This window comes from Phyllobates terribilis, unplaced genomic scaffold, assembly GCF_046119375.1.
Source record: "Phyllobates terribilis strain yellow unplaced genomic scaffold, ASM4611937v1 Scaffold_4__5_contigs__length_816908805, whole genome shotgun sequence".
Lineage (NCBI taxonomy): Eukaryota > Metazoa > Chordata > Amphibia > Anura > Dendrobatidae > Phyllobates > Phyllobates terribilis.
The window spans coordinates 647,391,892-647,410,816 of NW_027362764.1; positions in this window are offsets into that span (position 1 = coordinate 647,391,892).

Below are 18,925 nucleotides of genomic sequence, written 5' to 3' on the forward strand. Positions count from 1 at the left end.
ACACTTGGACGAGTAGGCATGGACAGGGGCGTTACATGTCGCTGACTGGGCACTGGGTAACTATGGTGACAGCAGGACAAGGGGCTGCTGTCCAAGTCTTGCCGTCCCCACGAGTTGTGCGTCAATCCTCTTTATGTCAAAGTTCCTCCACTGCTTCTGCCTCCTCAACCTCCTCTCGGTCTTCCACCTGCACCCAAAGCCTGTCTGGTCATGCCACAAGCTTTCTAACTGCGCAGAAGGGATCCTGCACACCTCCTTACTATGCTGGCAGTAGGGCTCAACGTCATCAGGCGGTTTTTACATTGAAATGTCTGGGAAATGTGAGTCACACAGCTGAGGAGTTGTGGTCAGCTCTGGAGAACCAATTTCATGAATGGTTGTCTCCACTGGACCTGAAACCAGGGAAGGCCGTGTGCGACAATGCTGCCAACCTGGGTGCGGCCCTTCGCCGGGGCAATGTCACACACGTGCCTTGTATGGCTCACGTGTTGAACCTGGTTATCCAGCAATTTTTAGCCCACTATCCCAGACCAGATGGCCTTCTGCAGAGGGCACGGTCGCTGTGTGCTCACTTCCGCCGTTCGCATCCCGCAGCTCAGCGACTTACATCTCTACAGAAGTCGTTGGGCCTGCCACTTCACCGGCTAAAATGCGATGTGCCTACCCGGTGGAATTCAACTCTGCACATGTTGCAGCCAATGTGGCAGCACCGACAAGCCCTGGTGCAATACGTTCTGACGTATAGCCTGGGCCAACGAGATTCAGAGGTGGGGCAAATCACGCTGGAGGAGTGGTCTCAGATCAGGGACCTATGCACCCTTTTGCACAGTTTTGAAATGGCGACGAAGATGTTTAGTGCTGACGATGCCATTATCAGCATGACTATTCCGGTGATTTACATGCTGGAGCACATGTTAAACAGAATTCGGAGTCAGGTGGTGGCACAAGAGGAGGTGGAGGAAGTAGAGGAGGAGGAGTTGTATGCGGAAGGGCTATCATCTGCAAGGTCCAGACGGTCGGCAGCACCAAGGCGGCAGGCATGTGAGGGTTGGGGAGATGGTTTTACCAGGGCGCATGGTAGCAGGCAAACTAGTGAGGAAGGTGCAGGAGCCCAGGAAGAAGTGGAGGACGAACTGATGGAAGACTCATCAGATGAGGGAGACCTTGATCACATTTCTGTTGTGCGAGGTTGGGGGGAGAGGACAGAGGAAGGAAGCATGATTGTTACCTCGCCACCAACACAACAGGGACTTGGTGCTCCTGGATGCGCAACACACATGAGTGCCTTCTTGCTGCACTACCTGCAACATGACCCTCGAATTGTGAGAATTAGAAATAATCCTGACTACTGGGTTGCCACACTGTTAGATCCCCGGTACAAAAGTAAATTTGCAGAAATTATTCCTGCCATAGAAAGGGATGCACGCATGCAGGAGTATCAGCAGAGACTGTTGCAGAATCTTACATGTGCTTTTCCACAAAATACCAGTGGTGCACGTAGTGAATCTCACAGTTCCAACTTGCCAACCGTGGGACCGTCAAGTGTTCAGCACTCAAACCGTAACAGAACCACAGTATCTGGTGGTAACATCAATTTTGCGGAATCATTTCACCACTTTTTTAGCCCATCCTTTGCAAGGCCACAGGAGACAAGAAGTCTGACACATAGTCAACGCCTAGAGACGATGGTACAGGAGTATCTCCAAGTAAACATTGAAGCCACGACTGTGTCACTGGACCCTTGCTCTTTTTGGGCTTCCAATCTGGATAAATGGCCGGAGCTAGCCACTTACGCCTTGGAGATCTTGTCATGCCCCGCAGCCAGCGTTCTGTCTGAACGTGTGTTCAGCGCTGCTGTTGGTGTGCTGACAGATAAGCGCACGCGGCTCTCCACTGATAATGTAGACAGACTCACGTTCATAAAGATGAACAAATCATGGATCCGAAACGACTTTTCTACCCCTGTGTCATCCTGGTGAGAGTAAAAGCTTGATGATTGTTTAAAATCACCCTACCAACCGTTTTAAGCTTTCAAATTACTAATCATGTTTATCTGTATCTTGACTGGAAAATAATTTGGGCTTTGTAGCAGTGTGCAGCACTGATCCTATTAGGCCATCTATAATAAGCTCCACCAGATTTAAAATTAAAAATAATTTTTAGCTGCATCTAGCCCGGAAAATAATTTTGGGGCTCCGAGATGCGCAAGACACATAAGTGCCTTCTTGCTGCACTACCTGCAGCATGACCCTCATATTGTCAGAATTCGAAGTAATCATGACTACTGGGTTGCCACACTCTTAGATCCCCCAAACTTTTCGATCAACCTTTTCATTTTAATAAAGCCAAAAAAAATGGTCATTTTTGAAATTATAAGCATTAGCAGGTTGTTAGAAACTGAAATCAAACAGTTTTCAACTCAAAACTTTATTCTAGGTGATGTTACATTTTCACATAGGACCCCTTGTTCGAAAGGAGCTTCTGAACTCTCTCGTCCATTGAATTTGTCAGGTTTTGGATGGTTTCTGCTTCAATTGTTTTGCATGAGGACAGAATACCCTCCCAGAGCTGTTGCTTAGATGTGAACTGCCTCCCGCCATCATAGACACTCCTTTTAATGATGCTCCAAAGGTTCTGAATGGGGTAGAGGTCAGGGGAGCATGGGGGTCACACCATAAGTTTGTCCCCTTTTATGCCCATATCAGCCAGAGATGCAGATGTTTTATGTGCAGCATGAGATGGTGCATTATCATGCAGAAAAATGATCTTGCTGTGAAATACACGGTTCTTCTTCTTGAACCATGGCAGGAAGTGCTGTTTGAGAAAATCCACATACATTATGGAGTTCATCTTTAGCGCCTTCAGGGATCCTAAAGGGGCCGACAATCTCTCTCCCCATGATTCCAGCCCAAAACATTACTCCACCTCCTCCTTGTTGGCGCTGTAGCCGTGTTTGCGTGGGGTGTCCATCAACCAGCCATCCTCCACTCCATTCATCTGGACCATCGAGCGCTGCACGGCACTCATCCGTGAACAAAACAGTTTTGAAATCAGTCTTCATGTAATGTTTGGCCCACTGGAGCCGTTTCTGCTTGTGTGAAGTGGATAGAGGAGGTCGACAGGATGGCATATGCACAGCTGCAAACCTCTGAAGGACCCTGCATCTTGTTGTTCGGGGGACGTTGGAGGCACAAGCAGCTTCAAAAACTTGTCTGCTGCTATGACAAGGCTTTTTTGCCGCTGCTGTTTCAACCTGACGTAATTGCCTGTAGGAAAGAGTCCTCAATTTGCCCTTATCAGCACGCACACGTGTGTACTGTGAATCAGCTACATACTTCTTGATTGCCAAGACACTTCATCCTGATCATCGCACAATGTTGATTGTAGTCATGCCTTGACCTAAACACTCCACAATTTGTTGCTTCTCAGCAGCCGACACATCCTTTTTCTTTCCCATTTTGGCAGAAAATGTAGGCTGCTTAATAATGTGAGAGAGCCTTCTTAAGTAGTCTTGCCTTTCATTGGACACACCTGCCAAACTAATTAGCACAGGTGTCTGCAATTGCTTACAGTGATATAAAGAGCCCTGACACACATCACCATCAATGAGTTTAACTGACAAACAAACAAATTCTTCCCTTATCACTCCTAAACACTTTTTGCATAATAATTTGGAACGCGGTGTACATGTGCTTTTCCACAAAACACCAGTGGTTCACGTAGTGAATCTTACAGTTCTAACTTGCCAACCGTGGTCTGTATGGAATTGTTCAATAAAGGGCCCAAAATTAAGATAACATAGATGGGAGAGGTCTCTATGAATAGGAATTCCTAAGTATTTGATACCCTGTGAGGGCCAGGCAAAGGGAAAGTTGGACTGGATGGAATCCTATATGGATTTAGGGAGGGAGACATCGAGGGCCTCAGACTTCGCTGCATTGATTTTAAAATTTTACCATGTAACAAAGTGATCTATTTCAGCCATAACAGCAGGGATGGATATATGTGATTGAGTGATATATACTAGGACATCATCAGCAAATAGAGAGCACTTGTACTCGGTGCCTCCCACCTCAATCCACCTAATATTGAGGTTATGGCGAATTGATGAGAGCAGGTGCTCCGTCACTAGGATGTATAAGAGAGGGGACAGAGGACATCCCTGCCTTGTCCCATTGGTGATTGTGAAAGGTGATGAAAATGTTCTGACGCACCCCCTGGGCCTTGGGACACCCGGAGCCGGACCTTTTTGGTGGATGCTGGTGGTTGTAGTCTTCGTGGCGGCGATCCGGTTCCGTGGCTCAGGGCGGTCAAACCAGTGTCGGAACTATTTATGTGGTTTTGATGTTTAAATGTCTGACTACGCCACCCGTGGATTGCGGTCAGAGTGAACCGCCGCTACAGGGCAGACCGCTAAGGCTGGTGTTGTGGGTGCAGCAGAGCGTAGCATAACTCCCCACGGGAGGAGTATAGCCTCAGGGCAGTGTATGCGGAGGATGGGGGTGATGGTGCAGGGCAGCAGCAGTAACGACACGGAGTCAGTGATGCAGTCCAGGGCCTTTACTCACAGTTCTTATTATCCAGACCACGTCTGCAGGTAATGGCTGCCCACGTCGTACTGTGCTCACCAGGTGAGGGGCTCAGACAACTCCCAGATAACTTTGGAGCGCTTCACAGGACCCCCTTTGTGTGTCCTTTGTCTGGCCTTTCTTACCAACACTTCTGTCCGGCTGCCTCGGGCCTCCTCTTGGTAAACTTGGCGCCAGTTTCCCTGACCCTATGTGGTGCCTTCCTAGCGGGTGGAGCAAGGGGCTGCGCCACATAAAATGTCAGAGCCTCCGGTTTCTAGCTGAGGGTCGTTTCCTGCCTCCACTAGTTTCGGGGACCGGTCTCCCCCTTTGGCCTGACCCCTCCACGCAGGTGGATTCTGCCGTGCGGTGGTGACTCGCCCGTCCGCACCCCTGAGATCCCTTTGTTCCTCGTTCCTGGAGCCTTCTCCGCTCCTCTTCCTTCCTTCTCCCTCTTCCAGGCCTGGGCCTCTGTTACTAGGCCCGCCTCCGGAGCAGAGCTCATGCAGAGCCCCTGCTCCCTGCCACTTCTGCTCAGACTTCTCTGCACTGAACTAAGATGGTGCCCACCTTTTATACTCCCTTCTCAATGCACCCAGGAACTGCTTCCTCCCTGCTCCTGCACTACAGGGTTCCCCTTCCTCAGTGTTCCCTCCCCCCACTCCAGCCAGGGACAGGGACTGTCGTGCCCATCTCAGGGGCATATTGGTCGCCCTGCCCCACGGCAATGTGGTGTAATGCATGCAGGTGTCGGGTCCTGATCCACACTACATCCTTACCTGAGAGTGAGATATCACACCTCTGGGTGAGGTGCAATACCTCTGTAGAAACCGAGCCCTCAGGGTGCTACAGTTCCATTTATCTTCAGCCTAGGTGACGTATTGCGATACAGGGCCGTGATTTTGGCTATAAAAGGGTCCCCTAGACCCCTACCCCAAGCTTTTTAAGAGAATCATATATGGCGTGCCAGGAGACTCTATGGAATGCTTTCTCAGCATCCAACGAGAGTATCTAATTACAAATTTTTAACTGCATCTAGCCCAGGAAATACTTTGTGCCTAGTAGCAGGGTCTGCTAGTCAGCGGATTATCCCGGCTGTTAAGCAAGCTACACCACCTGTAGTTTGGACACTTCATTTTTTCAAAGGAAATGCTCGGGACCACGGGATACTCAGTGAAGAGCATCAGGAGGCACCCCAAGGCATAGGGGCTGGGACTGGCAGTAGGATGCCCCGCGGTGGACAGCCGAGCTCGATCCTTATAAAAGCTTTTTAACTGCAGCAGCTTTAGTGGACGCTACTGGAGCTGGAATTACCGCGGCTACTGGCATGAGACTTGCCCTCCAATAGATCCTTGTAAATGGATTTAAAGTGTATTCATTCAAATTAGAGAGACAATTTAAATTAAAAAGCTTAGAGCTGCCTCCACCACAGGGGGGCTCGCTCGACCCACCAGCGGACAGGCACCAGTATTGGGAGAGGGGGGCTGGCCATCAGGGTTCACCGCGGCTCTGGCACAAACCCGGCGACACGGAGGTGGCACGGGCAGGAGCGGACTGGCCGTGTCGGCTTCTCACTTTTTGGATTTTAGAAGGGCATGACATGCCAATATCTGTGTCTCCCCCTCCTTTTACTCCTCCACCTCTTTATTTTCGCATGACTATATGTACTTGTCACTTTTCCATGTGTTAGTTATGTCTTCTGAGCAGTTTGTCAGCTTTTGGACACCTTTGAAGGTGTTTTCTATGTGTTTTTGTTTGCCTGCCATTGGTTTTAACGGTGTTCGAAGGTGTTCGACGAACAGTTCGACGAACAGTTCGGCGAAAACACGGGTGTTCGACGAACCGAACTCGAACACTACGGGGGTGGCTCAACACTAGTGGAGAGCCGCGTGCGCTTATCTATCAGCACACCACCAGCAGCGCTGAACACACGTTCAGACAGAATGCTCGCTGCGGGGCATGACAAGATCTCCAAGGCGTAAGTGGCTAGCTCCGGCCATTTATCCAGATTGGAAGCCCAAAAAGAGCAAGGGTCCAGTGACACAGTCATGGCTTCAATGTTTACTTGGAGATACTCCTGTACCATCGTCTCTAGGCGTTGAATATGTGTCAGACTTCTTGTCTCCTGTGGCCTTGCAAAGGATGGGCTAAAAAAGCGGTGAAATGATTCCGCAAAATTGATGTTACCAGCAGATACTGTGTTTCTGTTATGGTTTGAGTGCTGAACACTCGACGGTCCCACGGTTGGCAAGTTGGAACTGTGAGATTCACTACGTGCACCACTGGTGTTTTGTGGAAAAGCACATGTAAGATTCTGCAACAATCTCTGCTGATACTCCTGCATGCGTGCATCCCTTTCTATGGCAGGAATAATTTCTGCAAATTTACTTTTGTACCGGGGATCTAACAGTGTGGCAACCCAGTAGTCAGGATTATTTCTAATTCTCACAATTCGAGGGTCATGTTGCAGTTAGTGCAGCAAGAAGGCACTCATGTGTCTTGCGCATCCAGGAGCATCAAGTCCCTGCTGTGTTGGTGGCGAGGTAACAATCATGCTTCCTTCCTCTGTCCTCTCCCCCCAACCTCGCACAACAGAAATGTGATCAAGGTCTCCCTCATCTGATGAGTCTTCCATCAGTTCGTCCTCCACTTCTTCCTGGACTCCTGCACCTTCCTCACTAGTTTGGCTGCTACCATGCACCCTGGTAAAACCATCTCCCCCACCCTCACATGCCTGCTGCCTTGGTGCTGCCGACCGTCTGGACCTTGCAGATGTTAGCCCTTCCGCATACAACTCCTCCTCCTCTACTTCCTCCACCTCCTCTTGTGCCACCACCTGACTCCGAATTCTGTTTAACATGTGCTCCAGCATGTAAATCACCGGAATAGTCATGCTGATAATGGCATCGTCAGCACTAACCATCTTCGTCGCCATTTCAAAACTGTGCAGAAGGGTGCATAGGTCCCTGATCTGAGACCACTCCTCCAGCGTGATTTGCCCCACCTCTGGATCTTGTTGGCCCAGGCTATACGTCAGAACGTATTGCACCAGGGCTTGTCGGTGCTGCCACAGTCGCTGCAACATGTGCAGAGTTGAATTCCACCGGGTAGGCACATCGCATTTTAGCCGGTGAAGTGGCAGGCCCAACGACTTCTGTAGAGATGTAAGTCGCTGAGCTGCGGGATGCGAACGGCGGAAGTGAGCACACAGCGACCGTGCCCTCTGCAGAAGGCCATCTAGTCCGGGATAGTGGGCTAAAAATTGCTGGACAACCAGGTTCAACACGTTAGCCATACAAGGCACGTGTGTGACATTGCCCCGGCGAAGGGCAGCACCCAGGTTTGCAGCATTATCGCACACGGCCTTCCCTGGTTTCAGGTCCAGTGGAGACAACCATTCATGAAATTGGTTCTCCAGAGCTGACCACAACTCCTCAGCTGTGTGACTCACATTTCCCAGACATTTCAAAGTAAAAACCGCCTGATTACGTTGAGCCCTACTGCCAGCATAGTAAGGAGGTGTGCAGGATGCCTTCTGCGCAGTTAGAAAGCTTGTGGCATGACCAGACAGACTTTGGGTGCAGGTGGAGGAAAGAGAGGAGGTTGAGGAGGCAGAAGCAGTGGAGGAACTTTGACATAAAGAGGATTGACGCACAACTAGTGGGGACGGCAAGACTTGGACAGCAGCCCCTTGTCCTGCTGTCACCATAGTTACCCAGTGCCCAGTCAGCGACATGTAACGCCCCTGTCCATGCCTACTTGTCCAAGTGTCTGTGGTGAAATGCACCCTGTCACACACAGAGTTTCTCAAAGAAGCGGTGATGTTGTGTGCGACATGCTGGTGGAGTGCAGGCACACCTTTCTTTGAGAAGTAGTGCCGACTGGGCATCTGGTACTGGGGCACTGCGACGGACATAAGGTCTCGAAAATCCTCTGTGTCCACCAGGCGGAAAGGCAGCATTTCTGTAGCCAAGAGCTTGCAGATGGTGAAATTCAACCTCTTAGCTTTCTCATGGCTAGGAGGAAATGGTCTTTTACTTGTCCACATCTGAGGGACCGAGGGCTGGCTTTTGTGCTTAGACGGGGTTGATAAGGGTGTCCCCGGCAAACTGCCAGTCTGTGAGGAAGATGCAGGCGGACATGTTAGGTTGCCTTGTTCCAAAGGTGGTGCTATCGATGTCGGACAGCGCTCAACACCAGCTGCTGTTACCACCTCCAAAGAAAATGATGACCTGCCAATCACGTTGGCTGTTGCGGGTAAAGAGGTGGCAGGTCTGCGTCCCAAAACAGGTGTCACTGCTGTCCCCCCAGTCACAGACGATAAAGAGGCCGCGGATGCGCAAGATGTGGCAGACGGTGGTTGGCCCAGCCGGCTAGGCCGCATTGTAGCACAGTGAGCTTCCCACTGCAACTTATGCTTCATGTCCATGTGCCGGTTCATGCATGAAGTACTCAAACTATGTATTTTTTGGCCTCTACTTAGCTTTTGCTGACAAATGTTACAGATAACACGAGTTGGGTCATCTTTATTGATCTGAAAAAATGCCCAGGCTATGCAAGGCTTAGAACCCATGCGACCTGAAGAGCCACCACGACTTGTGGTGAGAGGCAGAGTTGTGTTTGAGGATGCAGTTGTTGACGTGCTTCCAGTACTACGTCTCTGTCCAGGAAGGCGCTACCTGACCTCGTCGTCACTAGCATTCTCCTACACCTCCTCTGCTGATCTCATCTCTTGGCTGACTGTGGGTTGACAGTAAGTGGGATCTCCAACCTCATCATCATCACCCTGTGTGTTATCACACCCGTCGTCCTCAGAGCCAACCTGTTCCTGCCCTGACAAAAAGCTAAAGTTGTCGGTCCAATCAGGTATTTGAGTCTCATCATCGTCTTCCTCATTGTCTCCACCATCAGGAGTTACAGTTTGGGAATGAGGGTCTACATTATGGTCAGAACCTTCTGCGTCTGGTCCTGGATCCGACTCATAAAGATTCTGGGCATCAGTGCAGATCATTTCCTCCTCTGGATTCACAGAAGCGCTGGAGCCGACCTCTGATTCCCAGGCTATAGTATGAGTAAACAGCTCTGCAGACTCAACCATCTGTTCTACCTCATACTCAGATGGGAAGCTGGAGATTTGGGAGCTGTGAGAAAGCAAGTGCGATTTGGGTGACACCTCTGAGTACTGGAGTATTTGTGATGTTGAAGTTGATGTGGAGGAGAGCCCACTTAAAGGAGCACTTGATATCCATTGAAGCACCTGCTGTTCTTGTGCCTCATCTGGAATTTGTAGCGATTGGCGTGGCAGTAAGAAAGGGATCTTATCACATTGTCCACTAAAAGAAGTAGACATTTTAGTTTGGCTGGAAGATGGTCTTTCTTCTGCAGATGTTACTGTTGGTTTAACACCTACCCCACGGACACAACCTTTTTTCCCCTTCTCAACACGCCTATTCCCCTTTCCACCAGGAGCAGGCCTTTTTCCACTCATTTTGGTGGTTAACTAATTTACAACTCTGGAGTTGTTTGCACAAAAAAACAATGGATGGGAACCGAGCAGAGCTGAGTGGCCAAACTGTGGTATTAGGCCAAAACTATTGGCTGGGTTAGATGCAGAAAACAATTATATTCAATTTGCAACCTGATGGAGGTCAGTATAGATGGACTAATAGACCAAGTCCCACACACTGCTAGAAGCCCAAATATTTTTTCAGAGCTAGATGCAGATAAAAATTATTTTTAATTTGCAACCTGATGGAGGTCAGTATAGATGGACGAATAGACCAAGTCCCACACACTGCTAAAAGCCCAAATATTTTTTCAGAGCTAAATGCAGATAAAAATTATTTTTAATTTGCAACCTGATGGAGGTCAGTATAGATGGACTAATAGACCAAGTCCCACACACTGCTAGAAGCCCAAATAATTTTTCAGAGCTAGATGCAGATAAAAATTATTTTTAATTTGCAACCTGATGGAGGTAAGTATAGATGGACTAATAGACCAAGTCCCACACACTGTTGGAAGCCCAAATATTTTTTCAGAGCTAGATGCAGAAAAAAATTATATTCAATTTGCAACCTGATGGAGGTCAGTATAGACGGACTTATAGAACAAGTCCCACACACTGCTAGAAGCCCAAATATTTTTTCAGAGCTAGATGCAGATAAAAATTATTTTTAATTTGCAACCTGATGTAGGTCAGTATAGATGGACTAATAGAACAAGTCCCACACACTGCTAGAAGCCCAAATATTTTTTCAGAGCTAGATGCAGAAAAAAATTATATTCAATTTGCAACCTGATGGAGGTCAGTATAGATGGACTAATAGAACAAGTCCCACACACTGCTAGAAGCCCAAATATTTTTTCAGAGCTAGATGCAGATAAAAATTATATTCAATTTGCAACCTGGTGGAGGTCAGTATAGATGGACTAATAGAACAAGTCCCACACACTGCTAGAAGCCCAAACACTTTTTCAGAGCTAGATGCAGAAAAAAATTATATTCAATTTGCAACCTTGTGGAGGTCAGTATAGATGGACCAATAGAATGATACTATGCCCAAAAGGTTTTACTTCACTAAGTGCAGTAAAAAAATTGGTACTCTATACTCTGGTGGTGTAGCTTGCAACACAGATAGGCTACTCCACTGACTAACACACTCTGCAATAGGTCAAAAAGGATTAGCTTTGCTAGATTTAGCCAAATGCTGTGAAAAAAACTTGCACAGCACTGGCACAGACCTGCCTGGCAAAAACTGATAGGAACTGATGTAACATAGTCCTGAAAAGGACTGCAATTACAATCAGTCTTTACTCCCAACCTATCTATTTAAGAGCACAGACCTGCCTGATAAAAGTCGTAGGAAATGCTGTAACCTAGTCCTTAAAAGGACTGCAATCACAACTATTCCCTACTCCCAAGCTGTCTGTAGATTTGTGCGAAAATTGGCTTGAAATTAACAAGGTATAGCGCACACAGCAACAGCGGTGCCATCTAACACGCAGCTGCAGCAGTGAGAAAATGGTGGCGACGGGGAAAATGGCTGGGTCTTATAGGGCAAGGACATGTGACATACACTGCCAATGACACATGCCCTTGCTTGTGTGAAAAAAAGCACTTCGCTCCATGTGTGCGCTGCTGATAGGCTGACAGATTGCACCTCCCTACTGTAAATGCGGGAAAGAGAAAAAAAAATGGAGATCTTCATTATTCCTGCAGAGAGCCATCCCCCACCCCGCTGTACACTCAAACTGCATATTAACATTAATTTTCATCATTACTGAGAAAAAATCCAGTTATGATTTTGGTGCACGAACAGTTATCGAACATAACCTCGAACAGCCGAATTTTTTTCAAATCGTTCGTGTACGCCGAAAGGCTTGAACAGCCCCCAAAACAGCTCGAATTTGAGATTGGCGAACAGGTCGAGTCGAACAACGCTCATCTCTACTCAGTATGAACCTGCTTTCATCTGTGAAGAGCACAGGGCACCAGTGGCGACTTTGCCAATCCTGGTGTTCTGTGGCAAATGCCAAGCGTCCTGCATGGTGTTGGGCTGTGAGCACAACTCCCATCTGTGGACGTCGGGCCCTCATACCACCCTCATGGAGTCGATTTCTAACCGTTTGTGCAGACACATGCATATTTGTGGCCTGCTTGAGGTCAATTTCATGGCTCTGGCAGTGCTCCTTCTGTTCCTCCTTGCACAAAGGCGGAGGTAGCGGTCCTGCTGCTGGGTTGTTGCCCTCCTACGTCCCCCTCCACATCTCCTGGTGTACTCGCCTGTCTCCTGGTAGCGCCTCCAGCCTCTGGACACTATGCTGGCAGACACAGCAAACCTTCTTGCCACAGCTCGCATTGATGTGCCATCCTGGATGAGCTGCACTACCTGAGCAACTTCTGTGGGTTGTAGAGTCCGTCTCTTGCTACCACGAGTGTGAAAGCACAACCAACATTCAAAAGTAACCAAAACATCAGCCAGAAAGCATTGGTACTGAGATGTGGTCTGTGGTCCCAACCTGCAGAACCTCTCCTTTATTGAGGGTGTCTTGATAATTGCCAATAATTTCCATCTATTGTCTATTCCATTTGCACAACAGCATGTGAAATTGATTGTCAATCAGGGTTGCTTCCTAAGTGGACAGTTTGATTTCACAGAAGTTTGATTCACTTGGAGTTATATTCTGTTGTTTAAGTGTTCCCTTTATTTTTTTGAGCAGTGTATATAAATATATATATATGTATATATACATATATATATATATATATATATATATATATATATATATATATATATATATATATATACAGGGTGGTCCAAAAGTAGGTGGACAGAAAATTATAACATTTATTTTGATTTATATAAAAAAATATATTTACTAACACAGGCATAAAATTGACAATTACATATAATTCTGAACAATAATACAAAAGCCCTTAAATTTTAGCAACGCAGATGCTCAAACTGTTTTCCATTACAATTTGCACAGCTTTGAAGTCTGCCTCTTACGCTTCGACAAACTTTTTTGCACAAGTCTCTTTGGGTATTAATTTCTTGAAATGCATCTCTTATGTAATTTTTCAAATCACTGACACTTTTTGGTTTTCGACTATAAGTACTCCCCAAAAGAAAAAATCCATTGGGGTCAAGTCTGGTGAACGTGCCGGCCAATCAAGCGGGCCTCTTTGGCCAATCCATTAATTAGGAAATGTTTCATCAAGATACTCGCGGATTACTCTTGAATAATGTGGAGGGGCTCCATCTTGTTGGAAATGAAGGTCATTTGAATTAGGCTGTTGCTGTAACTGGGGAACAACTTGATTCATTAGAATTTCGAGATACTTATCTCCTGTGACTGTTCCATCAAAAAATATTGGTCCTAAAACACCAAAACTTGAAATACCACCCCAAACGTTGACACCTGGCTCATTTAGTTGTTGCTCTAATGTTAAATGCATGTTCTCATTATACCAGTAAATACAATTATGTCTGTTAATATGGCCAGATAATTTGAAAGAAGCTTCATCACTCCACATAATGTTATCTAAAATTACTGGATTTTCTTCAATTTCGTTAAGCACAATCTCACTAAATTGCAGCCGCCTGTCTGGATCATCCTCCAATAAACCATGAATTAGACGTGGACGATAAGCTTTCCACCCAATAGATTTCAGGATTTGCATGATAGAAGCTCGTGAAATTCCCAATTCCAAAGAGGCTCTTCTGGTGGACTTTTTTGGACTCTGAACAAATGTTTCAGCAACAAGTTGTTTATTATCTTCTGTACAGACTGTTTTGGGTAGACCAGTTTTTGGAGCATTAAGGATTGAGCCAGTGGCATTGAATTTGTCACGAATGCGGTAAATGGTTTGTCTCTTTGGGGCTTGAGAACCAAATGTTTCAACCCAATTTGCTCTAACGGTTTCAGCATTTTGAGATTTCCAATACTCTGTTAAAATCCATTTTCTTTGATCTGTATTTAAATTATTTGCCATTATGTGTTATCTGAATTATCTGAAAAGAAAACAGATTTGGGGGAGATCTATCTGTGAAAACTAGATCTGTGAAACTGGCTAAGTTGCCCTTAGCAACCAATCAGATTCCACCTTTCATTTTCCAAAGAGTCTGTGAGGAATGAAAAGTGGAATCTGATTGGTTGCTAAGGGCAACTGAGCCAGTTTCACTTTACACCATGTTTGATAAATCTCCCCCTTCATAACCTTATTACACTTTCTGTCCACCTATTTTTGGACCACCCTGTATATATATAATACACCCTGCTCAGTAACCTTTTTAATATATATGCTGTATTTCCTCTATTATATTCATTTATACTTCTCTTTAACTGTCCTTCCTATTACAGTAGAACTTGAAATGTCAGTGAAGAGAGCTCAGGATAAACTTTATCTTCATTTCCAGGCCAGGGGCTTTTTCCAAAAATAGTGACTTTTCTGTACGTACGTTGTGCCAATGAAATAGGTTTCATGTTGTAAAGAGTATGGTACTTCTTAGTTGCCGTGAACAAACTTACATTAACTGATGTGTCAGCATGTTTTGCTGAGGTGTACCAGACTTTACAAGATGGCAAACATTTTCGTCTGCTTGGACCTTGGTCACAGCATGTTGGGAGCAGTGTAATAAATGTTCTATGGAGAGGTTCAATGCACAGACTAAATAGGATTAAGTTGCAATACTAATAGATGATTCAGGCTTTTGAGAAGAATGCATTTATATTTTTCTAATCTGAAAATATTTACATTTTTCTTATGTGAAAACAGCTGAACATGGGGGTGCTAGTTGTCAGACCCCCATAGGTCTGATATTGATATAATTAAAATGGCTGCATTTCCTGTAGTTACTTTTGCAAAAATAGCTGCCACAACTGATTAGGGAAATAAAAATATATTTTCAAGAACAATAAGCACAAGTGTTATTGACTACTACTCTTTCTTTTAATTAGTATCTGGTCATTTTGAGGTTTTGGGTAATAATTCTTTTAAAACTGTAAAGACTAGAAAAGGAAACTTTACAAAAGTTTGGGCTCTGATCATCATTTGTTTTCAATTATTTTATAATTGTATTTGTTTTTGAAGATCTTAAATCTATTCATCACGGTCATCTTCTCACTTATCATTAAAGGGAATCTGTCAATAGGATTAACCCTCCTGAGCCATCTACAGTGCCTTGAGAACAAATTTAAACTCTGTGAACTTTTCCACATTTTTTCCCATTACGCCCACAAACTTAAATATTTTTATTTGGATTTTATTTGCTATACCAACTCAAAGTTGCCATTATTTGTGAGTTAGAAAGGAAATGGTACATTGTTTTCGAAATATTGTAAATTGGGACATGCATTTGTATTCAGCCCCTCTGAGTCAATACTTTGCAGAACCACTTTTCACTGTAATTACTGCTGCAAGTCTTTTGAGGAATGTCTCTACCAGCTTTTGCACATCTAGAGGCTGAAATTTGTGCCCAATCTTTAGCTCTGAGCTCTATCTCAGTGAGATTGGGCGGAGAAAGTCTTTGAACAACAATTTTCAAGTCTTGCCACAGATTCTCTATGGGATTTAGGTCTGGACTGTGATTGAGCCATTCAAGCACATGAGTATGCTTTGATCTAAACAATTTGATTGTAGTTTTTGCGGTATGTTTAAAGTCGTTGTCTTGCTGGAAGATGAACCTATGCTGCAGTCTCAAGTTTTTGCAGCCTTTAAAATGATTTGATCCAGGATTGCCCTGCCTTTACCTCAATCCATATTCCTATGAACTCTGATCATCTTCCCTGTCTCTGCTGAACATAAGCATCCCCACAGCATGATTTGGCCACCACCATGTTTGACAGTGGGGACGGTGGTTTCAGAGTGATATGCAATGTTAGTTTTCCACCACACATAGCGTTATGCATTTATCCCGAAAAGTTTGATCTTGGTCTCATCTGACTAGAGCACCTTCTTCCATTTGGCTTGCTTTCAAAAATAGTTTTCTTCTTGCCGCTCTTCCATTCTGTGGACAGATTCTTCCATCTGAAGTATGGATCTCTATAGCTCCTCCAGAGTGACCATGGACTTATTGGCTTTTTCTCTAATTAGTGCTTTCATTGCTTGGGATGTCAGCTTAGTTGTATGGCCATGTCTTGGTAGGATTGCAGTTGTGTCATACTCCTATTTTTTGGATGATCCATTGAACAGTGCTCCATGAAATGTTCAGGGCATGGGCTATATTTTATAACCTAACCCTGCTTTACTTTTCTCCACAACTTTATCCCTGAACTGTCTGGTTTGTTCCTTGTTTTTCATGATGCTGTTTGATAGTGTTGAGCCACCCCCGTAGTGTTCGAGTTCGGTTCGGTTCGTCGAACACCCGTGTGTTCGCCGAACTGTTCGTCGAACTGTTCGTCGAACACCTTCGAACACCGTTAAAACCAATGGCAGGCAAACAAAAACACATAGAAACACATAGAAAACACCTTCAAAGGTGTCCAAAAGCTGACAAACTGCTCAGAAGACATAACTAACACATGGAAAAGTGACAAGTACATATAGTCATGCGAAAAGAAAAGAGGTGGAGGAGTAAAAGGAGTGGGAGACACAGATATAGGCATGTCATGCCCTTCTAAAATCCAAAAAGTGAGAAGCCGACACGGCCAGTCCGTTCCTGCCCATGCCACCTCCGTGTCGCCGGGTTTGTGCCAGAGCCGCGGTGGACCCTGACGGCCAGCCCCCCTCTCCTAATACTGGTGCCTGTCCGCTGGTGGGTCGAGCCCCCCGCGGTGGGGGGGAACTAACATCTTCAGAAGAAAGACCATCTTCCAGCCAAACTAACATGTCGACTTCTTTTCGTGGACAATGTGATACGATCCCTTTGTTACGGACACGCCCATCGCTACAAATTCCAGATGAGGCCCAAAAACAGCAGGTGCTTCAGCGGATATCAAGTGCTCCTTCAAGTGGGCTCTCCTCCACCTCAACTTCAACATCACAAATACTCCAGTCCTCAGAGGTGTCACCCCAATCGCACTTGCTTCCTCACAGCTCCCAAGTCTCCAGCTGCCCAACTGAGTATGGGGTAACACAGATGGTTGAGTCTGCACAGCTGTTTACTCATACTATAGCCTGGGAAACGGAGGTCTGCTCCAGAGCTTCTGTTAATCCAGACGAGGAAATGATCTGCACTGATGCCCAGAATCTTTATAAGTCGGATCCAGGACCAGATGAAGAAGGTTCTGAGCATAATGTAGACCCTCGTTCCCAAACTGTAACTCCTGTTGGTGGAGACAATGATGAAGACGATGATGAGACTCAAATACCTGATTGGAGCGACAACTTAACTTTTCGGTCAGGGCAGGAAGAGGTTGGCTTTGAGGACGACGGGTGTGATAACACACAGGGTGATGATGACAAGGTTGGAGATCCCACTTACTGTCAACCCACAGTCAGCCAGTCGATGAGGTCACCCGGGCCTTTGCCTGGCCTTTGGGATGTCGCGGTGGTCGGCTCCCTGGCCCGTACCCTGGGGTCACTCTTTAAAAGGGTGGATAATTGTTAATTTTATAAGAGTTTGTGACACCACCTGTGGTATCTGGTGAGAAGCACCAGCGCTGCAGCAGTCCACTGAGGCCCGTGATAAGGCAGCTCGATGGTATAGCTCCCCACAGGTGGAGCTAGGTCTCAGGGCAGCGTATGCAGGGGGAATGCAGGACAGGCGAGACCCAGCTGGGTCAGAGCAAGAACGGAAACGGACACGATAGTCACTTCAGTACCTTTTACTGGAGGAAATTCAGGCACATCCTGGAGCACTGTAGGGTGAAGGGTGCATATCAGGATCCTCCCCAATGAGCGGGTGTAGGGCCTCCTGTTTCTTGCCTCTGCGCAGTAAGTTTCTGACCTGCCTGAAGCTAGGCGTAACTTTGTCTCTGTCCTGCGCTGGCTGACCTTGTGGTAGGGCCTTCTCTTGAAGTTCACGCTCCCAGTATGCGGGGCCTAAGCGTCTCCTGGCTCTGTTACGTATCAGCACCTTAGCGATCCTGGGACTTGTAGTTCTCCAGGGATTCCGGTTATGCCTTACTGGGTCATAGAGATCCCGGTAATCTCGGATCCGGTGTCCGGTAAATGCTTCGGTGTGAGCTGGTTAAGCTCCTCTGCCCCTTATGTACTAACTCGCCACTCGCCTTCGGCCTACTCGGGCCCTCAATAGGCTATACACACTAACGGCAGCTTGCCGCGCTTCACCGATCTTATGACGCTGGCACACCTTAAGCTCTATCTGGGCTCCCTGAATCTAGCTAGCAGGAGCCTCGTGCTCCACTGCTTAACTATTAACTGAGTTCTCTAGACTAGACTGAGCTCCACTGCAGACTGACCTCTCTTAGGCTTCTCTACTGCAGGAACTCTTCAGAGGAACTGAACTGCCTAGCTCCACCTTCCCTATTTATATCCCTAACGGGCTCCCTCTGCTGGTCTGAGGTGGAAGGTGGAGATGTGTGAATGTTTATGGGGGCCTCTTGTGGAGGATTCCATCAATACACTCTTCTAGGATCTGTGATACCAAGCGCAGCGGGGCGTCACAGATGCTATTGACGACGAGGTTAGGTTGCGCCTTCCTGGACAGAGACGGAGTACTGGAAGCACTTCAACAACTGCATCCTCAACCACAACTCCGCCTCTGACCACAAGTCGTAGTGGCTCTTCCGGTCGCATGGGCTCTAAGCCTTGCATAGCCTGGGCATTTATTCAGATCGATAAGGATGACTCAACTCGTGTTATCTGTAATATTTGTCACCAAAAGCTAAGTAGAGGCCAAAAAATCCATAGTTTGAGTACTTCATGCATGTACCGTCACATGGATATG